Raw genomic sequence first — 15992 nt, forward strand, 5'->3', positions numbered from 1 at the left:
AGAATTACAACAGAACTTTGCATATTTGAGGTGGCAAACGTCTTGCTCTATTTTTTCCTAAGATTTAAGATCAATAAATAAGAAAATATAATCTTTAAAAGTTTTGTATAGACAGTGCTCTGGGCAGCCTGATCTATTTGATGTTCCCGCTCATTACATGCAGGTTGGAAAATATGTCCTTTCAAAGTCCCTTCCAGTCCAAACTATTCTGTGATATGTAATCAGTACTGTTACTCATTCTTTTACTCATGATGAATGTCTCCTATTAAGGAGTGGTTTTATTTTCAAAATTAATGTTTTGATTTTAAAATGGCTAACCAAAAGGGTTTGGTTGAAAATTGTTCATATTTCCACTTAGCTCTATATGTTCAGAATGATCATTTTAGGATTTATCCTTAAATTCCCAATATTGACCATTCTTTTTGTGTGTGGAAATTTCTACCTGACAAAACCCCATCTTTTCATGTCTAGTTTTTTTTTTTCTTTTTTTGACTAGAGTTGTTATGAAAATGCATAACTCAAGGCAGAACCTATGTCTTGGACTTTAAAGAGATGATTGTCATCACAAACCATCCCTGCTTATCCCACATGAAGATGAATAATGTGTTTCAGGTAGGCAATTCTGTTGCAACCAGACTGCAATGTTCAAACCAGCTGGCTGCTGGCTGCAGGCTTTGGAAAAGGATTTCACAACACTAGGATGTGGCCATGGAAGTACTGAGTGGCATAACTAAAGGTGCTGTCCCTGTACCTACCTTTTTAATTAACATCTGCAACTGATGGAGTCTTTGTGTCTGCACAGACTCTTTACATTGAAGGCAGGTGTCTGCAACCAGCAGACCATTGTGGGTCTGACAGCAGGAAAATCTCTGTAACTCACTGATGCCAAAGCAAGCTGCTTAGCTTATATCATGCTGATGGGGAAATTAAGGGGTAGCAGACTAACATGTCTTGTCCATAATTGCTCTAAAGTATCTTCAAAATGTAAATTAAAGGACAAGTTCTGAAGGTTATTCAGCATGCACAGTGTGCACTGAAGTCAGCAGGAGCTGCAGCTGCTGTAGACCCTCTAAGAGCTGACCCAAATAAAGTACAAATGTCAAGAAAATCACTTGAAAGCCTTGGGGCCCTAACTGCATTGCACACAAGTCTAATTGTGTTTATCAGCAGAGTGGTGCTACATTTCTTTTGCCGTTGATTTAGGAAATCCAACTTTTCATTGACTCAACAGCAGCTTTGAATGCCCCAAGCACCTAAATAAATCTAATCACAGGAAATCCTTCCCCTCCATCATTTCATTTGCACGAGTCCTCCTTAAAGTACTATCTCATCAGCAGAGACTGAAGCAAGTGTATCTTGCCTCTCACTGGTAGGAGGGAAGAAATCACATTCCTGGGAAAAGATGTCCTTTCCATAGTGCCTCCTTTCATGTGTGCTTTATCTTCTTCACTGCAAGACTCCAACACTGATGAGCCCTGCGGGTCCTAAAGATTCAAACACAATGGCACAACAGGAAGATTAAGCCTAGAAAAAGAAAAATTGGATTTCATTTCCTCCAACACTGAAAAGAGATGATTTTTTTTCCATTAAAGAAAATTTTTCCATTAGAGTGTTTTCCATTAAAAACTGCTTCCTGTGGAAAACTGAGTTTCTATTTAAAAAAGCATTTTCACAGCAGGAATTTATTCTCTCAAGAAGGAAGCATGCTTTTCATATGCATTTCCAATTTTAAGATATTGGTTAAAAATTCAATGTTTCAATTCCTCTATAATTTAGTGCAAAATTAACAGTTTTGGCAGGAATTCCCTCTACCATTATTGTTTTATGCAACATTCATGTCAGGGCCTGCAATACACTTATAAGCTGTGATTAATTTGAGTAGTCTCAGCTGGGACCCCCACCCCTGTTACCCCTCACCATGCCCCAGGCCTCTCTTTAAGCTCAGACCCAGAAAGCACCTAGACCTGGCTTGAGCTCCATCAGAAATGTGCCACTTGTGCCTACTCCTGTCTGCTACTGTCCTGGCTTATGGATTTATTATTTTTACTGGATTACTTCCACTGTCTTCAACCTTTTGTCCATGCCTCCTGGATGGGTTCTGGATCTGTACTGGAATCCTGGCTGGACTTCTGGTGACATTCATCAGTGTACCTTGTTTAGAGGCTTCAGGGGGACTGGTTGCCATCCTTACACTGTTCATCTCCTGTGGGAGGACATCCTGTTGGGGATGTCCCCACTGCGTTGGGGTTCTCCTTGGCCCCCAGCTCATCCCTGCTTGTGGAGAAGCCCTGATCCTGCTGGTCCCTGCTGTTGCAGTGGTGAAGTATATCTTTCACTTAGATGCCAGTGAGTAACAACCAAAAATATTTCTCTGTGTGAGTTGTGTGTTTCGGGTCGATGTTCTTGACAATGCCAGCTTTTAGCTGAGCCTATGAGCAGTGCAGAATGAAGGAGACATATTTAAATGTTGGCCTGCAAAGACTGTATGATAGAGCCCCATGTCAGCATTCTCAGGTGCCATATTTGCTTTCTGCGGCCTTTCCAGTGCTTCGATGCTCTCTTTGATCAATATATCCTTGGATCTTCTGCACATTTGTTTTCTCCGTGTGGGTTCATATGCTGAAGTTCTTGATGGTGATTAAATTGAACGTCCTTTTTGATGATACCAAGAGGCAGTTTCAGGAACAGACAGAACAATTGGAATTCTACATACCACATTCCCAGCAAGATTGGTTACCATGGGTAAAAGTCTTGTGCAATGAGGATAAAAATGGTAATGTCATTAAACTCTTGCAATAGACAGCAAAAAGTCAGGATAAAAAGGAGATGAACAAATGAATTAAACCTAAGCTGATTGCAGAATAATTAATTTATAATTGAAATTAAAGGTTAAAGATTGATACTGTGAGATCACTCTACTAAATAGTAATTTACTTTCTCTTACTTATTTCTGTTGGACCGAAGGTCAATGGCTTTTTCTGACAGCATCTGGGCAAATAGCAGTCTGTTCTTTAAATTAAAAGAAATGCCTGTTTTAGCAATTTCCTCTGGCAGGAAAGCAAGCATATATTCTTGCTTCATTCTTTTTATTGAAAGGGCACTATCAAGCTTTGAATCCCCATTTACATTTTTAGGCTGGTTTTCTAAGGAAATTAAGCTTATATAATGACACTGACTTTCTCTTCAACTGTCAAGTCCTATGTAGTAACTTTTTAACTGTCTGGCCAACTGCAACTAAACTTAAAAGTGGATGAAAAAATATCAAATAGAACAATGTTTGTCAAAATCTTTGTCAAAAGCAGAATTCGAGAAGAGAGGCATGCAATTAATGCTCACACTGAGGGAAATTGCCAGCCTTGGCTGCTGTGCTGTTGTTTGGCACCTATGTGCTGGCCAGCCAGCCTGTCACTGGGCCCATCAGTACACAGCTAGGCTTTCTCTTGTCTTCTCTAATGTGTTGCCTCCAGCACTCTGGATTAAACTGAAGCAATTCAGGGAGGAAGCTGGGCACAACGACCAAGCTAAGAAACCTGTAGGAAACAGCTCATGAGTAATTCTGCTGCTGATGAAAATATTTGTTGCTTTAGGGTAGAAAACCAAGTTAAGGTGGGTGTAAATTCCTCAATGTGCATTTTGTCTATCTAGTCTGACAGATATGTTCTTTTCACTGATCACTTGAAAATCAAAGTGCAAATAAATGGGTTGAAACCTCCTAGTGAATAACTTTCAGGCTAGATCTTTCATACCAAAAATATTTTAAAATTACATATATATCAGGGAAGTTGAGGATATGTTTCATGTTCTATGAACCAGTGCATTTGGGAACTGAGTTTTTTAAGTCTGAATAGGATTATTGTCGTACTAATTCCAGTTATGAATGCTGATCAATTGATACTTTGATTATAGGACCAGGATCAATTTTTTTATTTTATACCCTGACTTTCCACATAACCAAGAAAACTTTCTTGAGGTAATTCTTGCTTGGAAGTTTTTTTGTGGGGAAAAATAGCCACTATTAATTTAAAAATCACAATGATATACCACCCAATTTGCTACAAAGAGAGGTGATGAAAAATTATCTTCACCTTTTTTAAGAAAAAAACCTGTTGTTTTGACTTTGAGTTAATGAACCTTGCTGTGCTGGTCACTAGATTGTGTTGTACTTTGATCTATAATAATTAACAGCCCTTTGGATTCCTTGCAGATATATAACTCTGGTCTGCTGGTAGTGTGTTGTGCCTTTGTACTCAATATATTCCTTAGGAAAATCTCTGGTAGTCATTTTCCTGCTCTTACCATTTCCAACCATCTTCTCAGTTTCTTAACATAATCCTTGAGGCAGGAATATAAAAGTGAACAAGCTATTCTGATAGAGATCCCATTTAAATGCACTTAAAAGACATGTGTAGTTGATTGTCTGTTATGATTTCCCCTCTACTATGTTCAGTGTTGCTACTTTTCATGAGAGCCTCTCAGAAATCCTAAACGTATCTCTTTCTTAGAGATCAGACTCTACTGTGGGTTTTTGTGTCCCTATCATCTGCTGGTTGAGTCTGTTCAGTATTAGTGGTCTCAGTTATTGGAGAATGTCCAAAGGAGGGCTACAAGGATGGTGGAGGGACTCAAAGTGAATATTTATGAAGAACAGCTGAGGTTACTGGTTCTGTTTAGCCTAGAGAAGAGGAGACTGAGGGGGGACCTCACTGTGTTCTTTAACATGCTCGTAAGGGAAAGTGGAGGGGCATGTACAGATCTCTTCGCTCTCGTGACCAGTGACAGGACACAAGGAAATGACGTGAAACTGAGTTGAGGGAGGTTTAGATTGGATATTAGGAAGAGGTTTTTCACCCAGATGGTGGTGAACAACTAAACAGGCTCCCCAGGGAAGCGATCACAGCACCAGCCTAAGACATATTTGGACAATGTGCACAGGCACATGGTGTGATTCTTGGGACTGTCCTGTTCAGGAACAGAAGTTGGTGATCAATGATCGTGGTGAGTTCCCTCCAACTCAGCTTATTCTGTGACTCTGTAATTTTATACCATTCTTTTAAATTTGCCATCATCTACAGTACCAATTTTTTCTTTGTTTCTCACTAGGTTATCAACAAGCACATTAAAAAGATTCAGAGCCTCATGAAAGAATGCTTGATGACCTATTGGCCACTGGTTGTCCAGTGTTTACTGTATCTAATTTTACCAAGCTAACTCTGTAGTGTTCTAGTTCCTGACTACACAGTCTTGACCTATCAAATCAACAGATTTAAAGAACCATTTCATTAATACTACTGCTTTTATAAGCCAACCTTAAGCTTATCAGTGATGTAAAATTAGATTGATGACATGTACTACTTAGACTGATATTCCTTAGCTCTGTTTTCCCCCGCTGTTACCTTAAAAACTGAGTCCTGTCACAACTTCTGTGGCATTTCTCCTGTGGTGCATAAAAAATTAAAAAGTTCTATATATAAGACAGATATACAGATATACTTTTACCTGGGTTTCTGTTATAAAACCATGTATTAACATATATTTTTTCCTTTAAAACAGCCCTTAACTGTGGAAGAACTAAAACATCTACTGTAAAATTTTCAGAGACAAAACTATTAGGAAGCAGTGTTTTATTTCATTACACCATGATAAAAAATGTCTCTTTGTTTTGCTTTTTCAGATGTCTGTTTTCAAGTTGGAGTGTTCTGGACATGTAGCTTAAACTTATTATCAGTATTCTTTGGGACTGTGGCCTAAGCTTTTTTTATAGAGCACTTTCTTTATACCAACTCTTATTCCTCTGTGGACCTGTGACCTTATTTTACTTGCCTATCAAGATGACTACTAATTGCCATAGCTGTATGCTTACTGAGATGGAGCTGTTCCCAGTCCTCCAAACTCTTTGGTCTGTATTTCTTAATTCACTTTTTTGGAGCATATGCATTGAAAGCTTCTGGATCCTGGATGGAGTTTCAAACCATCTACAGCTGGTGTGCACAGACACAACCATGAGTTTGCTATGCTATCTCTAACAGGTATCCCATCTGTGCCCTTGTAATCAAATACAATTAAACAAGACACCAAAATAAAGAATTAGGTATCTAGCATTCTCCACACTTCCCTTTGTGGATGGTTGAAATTGAACTTAAACTGGTGAAGTATATCTGTGTGCAATGGGCTGCTAGTACTGTTCCCTTTAGATCTTCTCTCTTTGTACAAGACTCCTGCAGTAAGCAAGAAATGGAATAAGATATTTTGATGTGTTTCCAATCCACTCAGCCTGGTGGAGTCTCCTAAACATTTAGCAGTGAAAAGCATGTGGGCAGCAGCATGTGACAAGTGTGCATCATGTTTGCATTAAGCCAAATTTTTACTCCTGAGAGAGAACAGAACAGCTTTCCACTCGGTTCCAACATTCATAGTCATACTCGTTGGGGAAAGCACTGTCACAAAGGAAAAGCAATTTAATCTAATGCTGCCACCCAGACACTATTTCTTATTAATTCTAGTCCTTTAAAGCGGGGATTTAGATAAGGATCAGAGGCCACGGAGTTGGAATAGGCCTATTCTCTATGTGGCTGGCTCAGGAACAAACAAATAAAAGAGATGGTAAATCTCCTGGCGCAAATTGCTGAATTAATTTCAACTATATAATTGGGCTGGGAAAAGAAAAATCATGAATTCTAGTGTGACAGTTATTCTGGCCCTTTAGGAACTAAGGCAGGAATTACTCTTTTGCTCAGAGTTTCACAAACAAAGTGATACTTAACTGCTTCTCTTGCCCTTCATAACCTCTCATTACTCATTCCCCTATGCCTGATTTAAATTGGTTCAGTTAAATTCAAACATCATAAATTTTAAGCCCATTTTCAGGGAAAAAAAATGTTGTCTGAGATATGTGGTTCTCACTGTAGCAGAGGATGTAGACACACTATGATGTTTAGCTAAAGGGTATCAAAGGATGTGGTGTCTTTTTACAAATATTTCCCAAAAAGATGAGATACCAAATCTTTGACAAGCACTGAAAGAGCAAAGCTGAGATTAAAAATTAAATGCAACAGCCTACTTCTAAAAGGCAGCAAAAGATTGCAGATGTTAATAGGCACCATTTAAAAGACTGTGGCTTATTAATGCTGTTATTATGCATATTTTCTTACTTTGACAGTTTGATTATTGTCTTTTCAATGCATTTATTTATAATTTCAAATACCATCAAGATTTTAATGGTGAATTAAATTCTGATCATATTTAGTCTGTTCAGAACAGTAGAGGCTACTAGACATGGCATACATGCTGAAGTTGTATTGGTTGCATGATGATTTTTTGTGTTCATAATACACATAGCCAAAATCCTGTTGGCTGTGAAGATCTGCAGAGTGTTTTGCTTCTCGATACTGAGGAGCAAGAAATATTGTCCTCTTGTATGGGGTCTGGCTGAGATGGAGATCATTTTCCCATGGCAGCCCTCACAGTGCTGTGCTTTCCATTGGTAGTTAGGAAAGTGTTGATGACATGCAAGTGTTTTGGGTACTGCTGAGCAGTGCTGGCACAGCATCTCTGCTGGCTCCCCAGAATTCCCCCATCAAATGGTTACCCTGGAGAATCCATCACATGTGCTGAAGTGAAGCTTTCTGGGGAGTGGCCAGACATTGCTTGCTAATGGGAAGTAGAGAATGAGTGTTTTTTTAGCTGTTTGCTTGTGTCCGTGCTTTTGCTTTAGTAAACTGCTTTATCTCAACCTAGGAGTCATTTTCCATCTTATTTTCTCTCCCCTGTCCAGTTGGGAAGGGGGAAGAATAGAGCAGCTTGGTGTGCACCTGGCATCCAGCCAGCCAAGGTCAACACACTACACCTCTTAATTTTAGTGCTCTGACAGTGTTTTGTGAAGCATAGTTTAAGCAATTTTTTCGTAACCTGCTAACATGCTGAACACACTAAATTTGTTCTAACATAAATAGTGATTAATTATCCAGCAAAGCAGAATTTGAAAATTGTCTGTAATTCTGTTGTAGGAATAGCTGGATGTTTTTGACACATGATAGAAAAAGCATGGTAATAGTGTTTCACTCTCCTGATTTTCCTTAAAACAGGTTACTAATTTGAATACCTTTCTGCACCAAAATTGAGAATTATTTACTTTCCCAGCTGCATGAAACCTGAGAATGCTTTACCTGAGAGAAACACTGAGAATTAACCACACCTTTAAAACAACAAAAGGTTGGAAGGTGCTCCAAAGTATGCTGATAGAGATTGTACCATGTAGTGTGTGATGGTGGTGTGTGGCTGCAATTATTTTCTGTATTCCCATTGAACAGTAAATAAGGCCTCAATAGGAAGAAAAATATTTCCCTGAAGTTTGCCGCATCAGGATTAATTTTTGTCTACTGAAATGCTTGGAGATTTAAGTTGCCTTTTATTTCTGAGGGAAGCCTAAGTGCTCTTCTTTCCAAAGGGTTTCAGCACGCTAGATTTAAAACCAAGAGCAATTACATGTGACAGCTGAGCCCTTCCTGCTGTGAGTTATGCACTTCCTGTCCTGTCTCCTATTCCATGGCTAAGAATTTAACTAGAGGAATTCGGTATAATGAATAAAGAACCTACATAGAGAAGGGACCAAACTGATCTTTAGGTGATTGAATTATGTAGGCTGAATTTTCAAAAGGTGTTCAACTTTCTTGTATATGTACTGACGTTCTGCCTGCTCAGTGTTTGAAATGCAAAGCCCCTTCCCCAGCCTGCACTGCACACACACACAAATGCATAAACATGCATATGTGCTTTTAGTGCACAGCTGCTCAATGAACAAACTCGTGGCTATATAGCTCTTTGTTTGTTGACACACAGGTGAAGACTGCGTTTGTGAGACTATAGGCTGGTTTTGATGAAGTGGCCTTAAAACATTTGCAAAAGTAAATTATTTGTGTGAATTTTTCATGCTTACCTCAAAAGAGGTATGAAACTGACTTTTATTATTAAATAAAATTACTAATTTTGTTTTGAAAGGTCTTATAAGTTACAGTGAGTTAAACGGAACTCAGTCATTCTTGTGTTTATTTTACACTGAATATTATAAGTATAGCCACATTTGCTGCCCCTCTACCTTGAAAATTAGACTTGTTGACTTTATTGAGACTTAAAAGTTTTCCCTGAGTAGCTGCTTTAAGTGGAAAGTTAGTATTTTCAATACCTGGAAAATTAAGGGATTCTAAAATTCAGCACTTCAGTCAGAAGGAAGGAATTAGTTACTTTTAGTAAGGTCAGAAGACTTGTATGTGTTCTGCTTTTTCATCTCTACAAGCAAGATTTATTGTGGTTAAAAGTGGTGGCATTTACACTTTCTGTCACTTAGGTGCCTCCTTAAGGAAATAGATGTGACTGGAATTTTCTTGCTATTTCATGTTGTGTGGGTTCATTATCATTCACTGTCTCATGAGGACTGGGCTGGCAGTCATAACATTTTGGGAGCACTGAACATCTGCGTGAGCTCAGCTGCTTGTTGTCAGGGTACACTTGAACAAGCTAAGCTGGTATCAGAAGACAGCAAATAGGAGGCAATATTTTTACTGTTTTGGTTCTTTGTTTTCCAATTTGCATAAAGTTGAGGTTCTTTGTTGAAATCTGTTCTTTATATTTTAGCATATGTTGACTCGATAGCTTTTATGTTGACTCAAGAACTCTTCCAGAGAAATTGGATAAATATTACCTCCTAAAGGATGATAACAGGTTGGCCTGAATAAATCTTTGGATAAGGAAGTCAGAAATGGAAGAACTGCTTATAGTAAATTTCTGTTGCAGGCTGCTAGAGGACAGTGCTGCCTATGGATAAAATAAGGTGAAACACAGAACTCTGTCTAGAGTTGTTGTCATAAACAAATTTCAATGTTTCTCCAATACTTCTACATTTTGACCACTGGATTTTTGTTAATTTCTTAATTTCTTTAATTTTATATAAACAATATTTTAGCGTTTGGTAGCATCCAAGAAATTTTGTAAACAAATCATATTTGTGGTTTCATTTGCCTAGTTATGCAGCGAATTTTATACCACGAAACAGGGAATTATTTGACCAGAATGAAAATTTAACATTTGTATTTATGTCCACTCATAGCCCTCAGATTATTCCAAAGGAATAATTTCTTTGTGAAATAATTACAGAAATACCTTAAAATTACCAAACAGAGATCATGTGGAGGTTTGGCGCTGTTTAGTCACTGGTGTCATCAATGTTTCTTAAAGACGTTCAAAGTGATGAATCCAGTAAACTTTTACCACTCTGTCAAACAGCATCTCTTTCACTTCTTTTGAAAGTCCCTTGATGTCTGAAGGATTCCATATCAGCTGAATACTCAAGGTTTGTCTCTGTGCCTGTAGATATTATTGATGTACTTGGGAGATTATCCTGTGATAGTGACTATGTTTTCCTTGGTTTTGAGTTTATTTGGACTCTCTGTCAGGTGAAGGAATTACATTTTACAAGTGCACATTTAAGTCTAATCCTGCCATTGTTTCCCTGTGTGAAGTGAATTTCACTTGTGATAAGTAGCAAGAAATATCAACTAACCAAAAGTGCTCCCTTTTAGAAAGGAGAAACCTTCTGCTCCTGAGATTGTATATCATTGCCAGACTTCATTCATAAGACTTGACACTTTTGAATTAATCTACTTCTTCATGTGGGAATTCTCAAAAGTGTGATTAAAGTTCTATTTTTTACACCAACTACAACCTGATTTTATATAATTCACATCACTATTCCCAATATTGAGATTGTAATGTCATACAGTATATGTTCCCTGGAGTTCAAGTACAATAGAAGATCTGCACAGAAGTGAAGTATGAGTGGGACATAAATAAACCAGATCAAGGTGCAGAATCTTGGCTTCAAAGAAAGTTCAAGAATATAAAACTGTTCAGAGAATTTTAGGAATGAATAAACCACTAGTGCCACTAGCAAAGTGAGCCATGTCCTTATGTTAGAACTATGACTCAAGCATAGCCTGCAGCGAGTGCTGAATGCATAATGATAATCTAAACTTTCAGCATCATTCAAATGTCATGATTAACAGACAAGCTAAGCTTAACTTAGCTGTTGCCATGTATGCATTGTTCCTATGCAACACAACCCTATCACTAAGAAAATAAATGCAAAAAAGTTGAAAATGCAAAATTTAAATTTACACACTAGCAATCAAGATATTATCTCTGTTGCCTATACTTGCGGTCTGTCTTATTTGAATTTGTTTTTCTATTCTTCTGAAGAATTATTTAATTTATTTCTATGAGACAAATTATCTGTCATAAATCATACAGGCTAATCAAAAGAAAAAATCTGATAGCAATCTTAGCCATGTTACCTCTTCCTTTTCCAGGCTTTTTTCTCTAAGAATTGGAATCTTACTGCATGGACTTTAACATTTTTATGAATTCAAGTAGAGGAGTCTGGCAATTGATAAAGACAGAAAGAAAGATAAATGAAATATTTTAGAGCAATTTTCTTGTTTAGGAAATACGGCCAAGGCTTTGGAAATTCCATAAAATCCCTTACTTTTATGGGTATGGGCTAGTCTCTGCATCAAAAGAAACTTGCCCTTTTGTCCAGGTATTTGTGACTACTATTTTTCAGTAGTATGCTTTCCCTTTTCCTGAAGAAGAAAATTCCAAACAGCGCCAGAAGTTAAATACCATGTGGGTTACTCTCTGCTCATGATGATTTCTACATACACAAACCAGAGGCATTGAGAGGAGGAGTGGGATCTTGCATAGATGTTATCCACAAACCCTGCGATATGAGATGCTTTCTTGTACAGTAGAAGAGAACCAGCAATAAAATGTTCTTTAGATGCTTAAGTGCTGCTTCTTCCCCTTCTCTTTCCATCTCCCTAAGGTATTATATGTGCTATACAGGATAGATCCCCCAAAACAGAAATGGGAAGCTCTGCCAGCAAATAATTAGCATGTAAAGTCAAAATTTCATGTGCACCAGACATGGAAATGTAAGTAAGACTGTGTTAACAAATTTATATCTTAAAAAAAATTACAGCTGTCTTTGTAGATAACCACTCCTGTATGGAATAATGCTATATTTATTATATTTAACATATTCTATTGTAATTATTAGGACTAAAAAGATAGTCAATATAAAAGAGAACAAAAGTTTTTTTTTCTTTTATTGTTGGTTCTTTCCTTGCTTACAAGCAGCTATTTCCACTTGGGAATGTCTGACAGAAACAAGCTCTTGCAGCTGGGTTCTACTTAATTTAGAGAGGAATCCTTTGAATTCTGCAGAATGCACCAGGTCTGACCTTTTATTTCCTAGTAGAATGGTGGCCACAGGCAAGTTGCCCCTTTGTAGCCCAGTCAGTGTTGCAATAGAAAAGGCCAGAAAGAAGGCACAGATAAACTCCCTCTGCAGCAATCCTGAGTCCTGAAAGTAAGTGAAAGAGCCCAGAGAGTGAGAGAGACATATAAAATATTTGCTCCAGCAATCCCTGGTGCACTGTATATTTATAAGTACTACCTGCTAGCCTGGAGGTTTGATGTGCCAGACAGCAAAATAGCCATGCTCAGCTTGCAAACCTCCAGACAGATGGAAAATAATTCCTCTTCAGCACTAAACACGGGTGACAGAATATTTGTCGCTGAAGACTGAAGTTAAGATGGCTTCAAGTGCCAAATTTCTTTTTACCCGACTGCGTTCTTACTGTTGTCTCATGTCATTATATGACTGCTGGACAGAAATTGTTACACAATTGGCTCATCAACAAGATGAAAATATTTCCTTTGTTTGCCATTATGTAAAGCAAATATTAGTAGAGTTAATAGAATCAATCTCATTGAAAGACTCTGGCTCATGTGTGATAGGTATTACTGCTCTCCTGACACAGTAATGTTTTTGACAAATAATGCCTAAGAAGTGGGCTAACTTTTATCCTGCTTGTAGGAATGCTGTCTCTGAGCATTCTGAATTTTATTTTTAAATGCTGATGTCTTTATAAACACTAACCTCAATTCTTTTGTGCTTCTGTCCACCAGCCTTGAGAACTTAGTCACCAATGTCCCCTCTTGCTGCAGGGCTTTTCTTCTGAGGCTAAACTTTTGTTTCTCTGTGGACCCTACTCCTAAAAGTTTCCTATAAAATGAGCAATGCTCCAACCAGCATTGTCATCTGTGCAATCTCCCTAATGCTTCCACCCACATTTATTAAGCAGGTGATTTACCACTTAAATTCAAGAACCAAGTTAGGAAAGAATGTAACTGTTTCACAAAACAACATAAACCACTGGCACTGCGAAAGGGATGAATTGCTCCATTCATCAGCAGGGGAGAAGTTGGTTCTGAAATTTAATAATATTAATTTCTAAACCAGTATTGCTGTTTTAAGAGTTGCTATAATATGAGCAGTTCCACAGATCTAAATGTCTTCTTATACCCATAAAAGTTGCCGTTCTCCTCAATCTCATTCTCAAAATTACCTTTTTTCCCCTCTCTGATAAATTCCATAGTTTGACATAAAATTTCACATACTATAGAAACATTAAAAATGTAGTAGCAGTATAAAATAATTTATATAAATATAAAATTAAATAATAGAGAAGATGCTGCAGTGATTGCATTATTAATTTTTCTTTTTTTCAGTAACACTTTTACTTCAAAATTAACTGAAGGTGCCTTTGAATTTTCTTCATTGAAAAGCCCAAAGTGAGACTTTAGATCAAACTTGCTATATAGAAACCCATGGCCTCAGCCATGATGTACTTATGAAGCAGCTTTTTCTACAGTGTTTTGATTTTCGTTGTTGGCATTTTCTGTACTGATGTTTCTGAATGAACAAGTTGGTCAAAACATTTGATCTGGTCTGGTAGAAGTAGCATAAGGGTGAGCATCAGAAACTGCCTTATTCTGAACCCTTTGAGGGTTTAAATGTGATGAACCACATCCTGAAACATTCACTTGAATATCCTACTTGATGAAGGAAGTTTATGAAACTTATGTCCCGTGATTCTCCAGCAAGTAGGCAATTTTTTTTCCTACTGTCTCAAAGTAGGCTTTCTGCTTCTATTTTAACCAGGACTTAAGATCTGGAGAGATGGCTAAGAAATTAGTTTTGTCTCCAACATAGTGTCAAAACACTTGGTGGTGTGATTCATCAGCAGCTGCCCTTGTCTGTGGTGTGCTTCCTTGGGGCAAAAGTCCCAGGTTCTATCAGGTCTGGCCAAGCCCAGGAGGAATGTCCTGGGATGTGCAGAGAGCGATGCTCACCACACCTTGCCTGCAGGCTGTTCTTATGGACTGCAGCAGAAAAGGACTCCTGTCTGGGCTGCTCCCTGCTGCCTTCTGCATGTACAACCCTTCTTCCTACTGGTTTTGGAATAGAGAGAAATTTGGAAAAAACTCCCTTGAGTAAAGAAGGTTAGTGTTTCCATTTTTCAGGGAGTGGGGCAAGGAAATCATGGTCATCCAGAGCTCCTGGTGGACAGTGGCTCCTTAGGAGAAGGAGATGTATTCTTCTCTATATGTGAGAAGACAGAAGTATTGCTAGAGAAAGCTTTTTTTCCTGTGTATAGTAAGAGCTCCTCAATTTGCCTCTCAGGAGTTGTTATGTCTGTGTGTTCCCTAAGCAGAATTGAGAGACAAAAAGGGGAAATGGCCTTTTCTTGGTAGTTAGGTTATGGCCACTTGGTGAGATTTCTGTTATAGGTTTTAGTGCCCGGTTAGAATTTTTATGTGACCTGATAGGGCACTGCTAAAGCTGCTGAGGATGGGGGAGGATGGACAAACTGGAGGAGTACTGGAGGAGTACACTTTGGCAGAGCTAGGGAATGCCCGTGCAACACTTGGCTTGTTTTTGCAGTCCTGTCTTGTTCACTGACAAAAAAACATTTCACAAATAAATAAGTGGGAACTGATATGACAGAGAGACATTTGTGTAATGTATATTGGCAACCCCATATTGGCATATGGGGAACTAAATTCAGGGAACACTGCCAAAATTATTCTGAAGATGTGTTTTACTCACCTTGTAGAGGGAGAATACTATGGTGTTTGTTTTTCCTTTTTGTTTTATGTGAATTTTAAGATGGATAATTTTAAGAGATCCATCTTAAAATTTAAGACATCCATCTTAAAATTCCACTTCCAGAAAAGAGAATACATAGAAATGAATATAAAAAAGATTAAAATTTTCATGGTGAAAAGAAGTATGGGGATGGAGAGACTGTTATGACTTTTTTTTTCCATTTTGTCTCGTCTTTATCTTTCTATGCATTTGCATCAAAATGAGCCTCAAAAAATCGAAGACAATCTTATTAGTTTTTATATAAAGACATGATAAAAAAATAATTCCAACATTGTCAGAGACTTGACAGGGGCTGAAGGTCATATACTTTTTTCTTCATATTTGAAATTAAAAGATCATTAGGCAACTGAAGAAATTATTTTGTTTATGGTTTGTCTTTTGTTTGTTTGGGTTTTTTTCCCTTATCTCTATTTAGAAAGAGGTAATAACAGTCAGGGATGAAATTTTCTGACACTATAGTAGATTATTTTATACTATTATTAGTAAAAGAGAGAGAAATTACTACATCATTACTCTGTCCAATCCTAGCATTCGGCCATCTGGAAAGTGGGAACATTTCCAGTTTTAGGAATAAGAACCACTGGTCAAATCTTGACTTAATGTTGCAACTTAGCCAGTAAAATCCCAGGGCTAGGATTAAGCAACACGATAGCAGGGGTTATTTGTCTCCTATTAACATATTTTTGTTACATTTTACTGAAAATTGTGAATGTTGTACCTGTATCTTTGAACTGGCAGACTGATCTGACAGGAAAAACGATTTTGTAGCAAGTGATCTGTCCAAAGACTGCTGAAAGGATGATACAGAAGGACTTGATAATAATACAAATTAGTTGTATATAGAAAAAACATCCCCATCACTTAAATGCAATAGGCCTCCATTTCAAGACAAATTCAGGACAATGATGAATGCCTCAGTAGGATTCTC

Source organism: Passer domesticus, chromosome 1 (assembly GCF_036417665.1).
Source record: "Passer domesticus isolate bPasDom1 chromosome 1, bPasDom1.hap1, whole genome shotgun sequence".
Classification (NCBI taxonomy): domain Eukaryota; kingdom Metazoa; phylum Chordata; class Aves; order Passeriformes; family Passeridae; genus Passer; species Passer domesticus.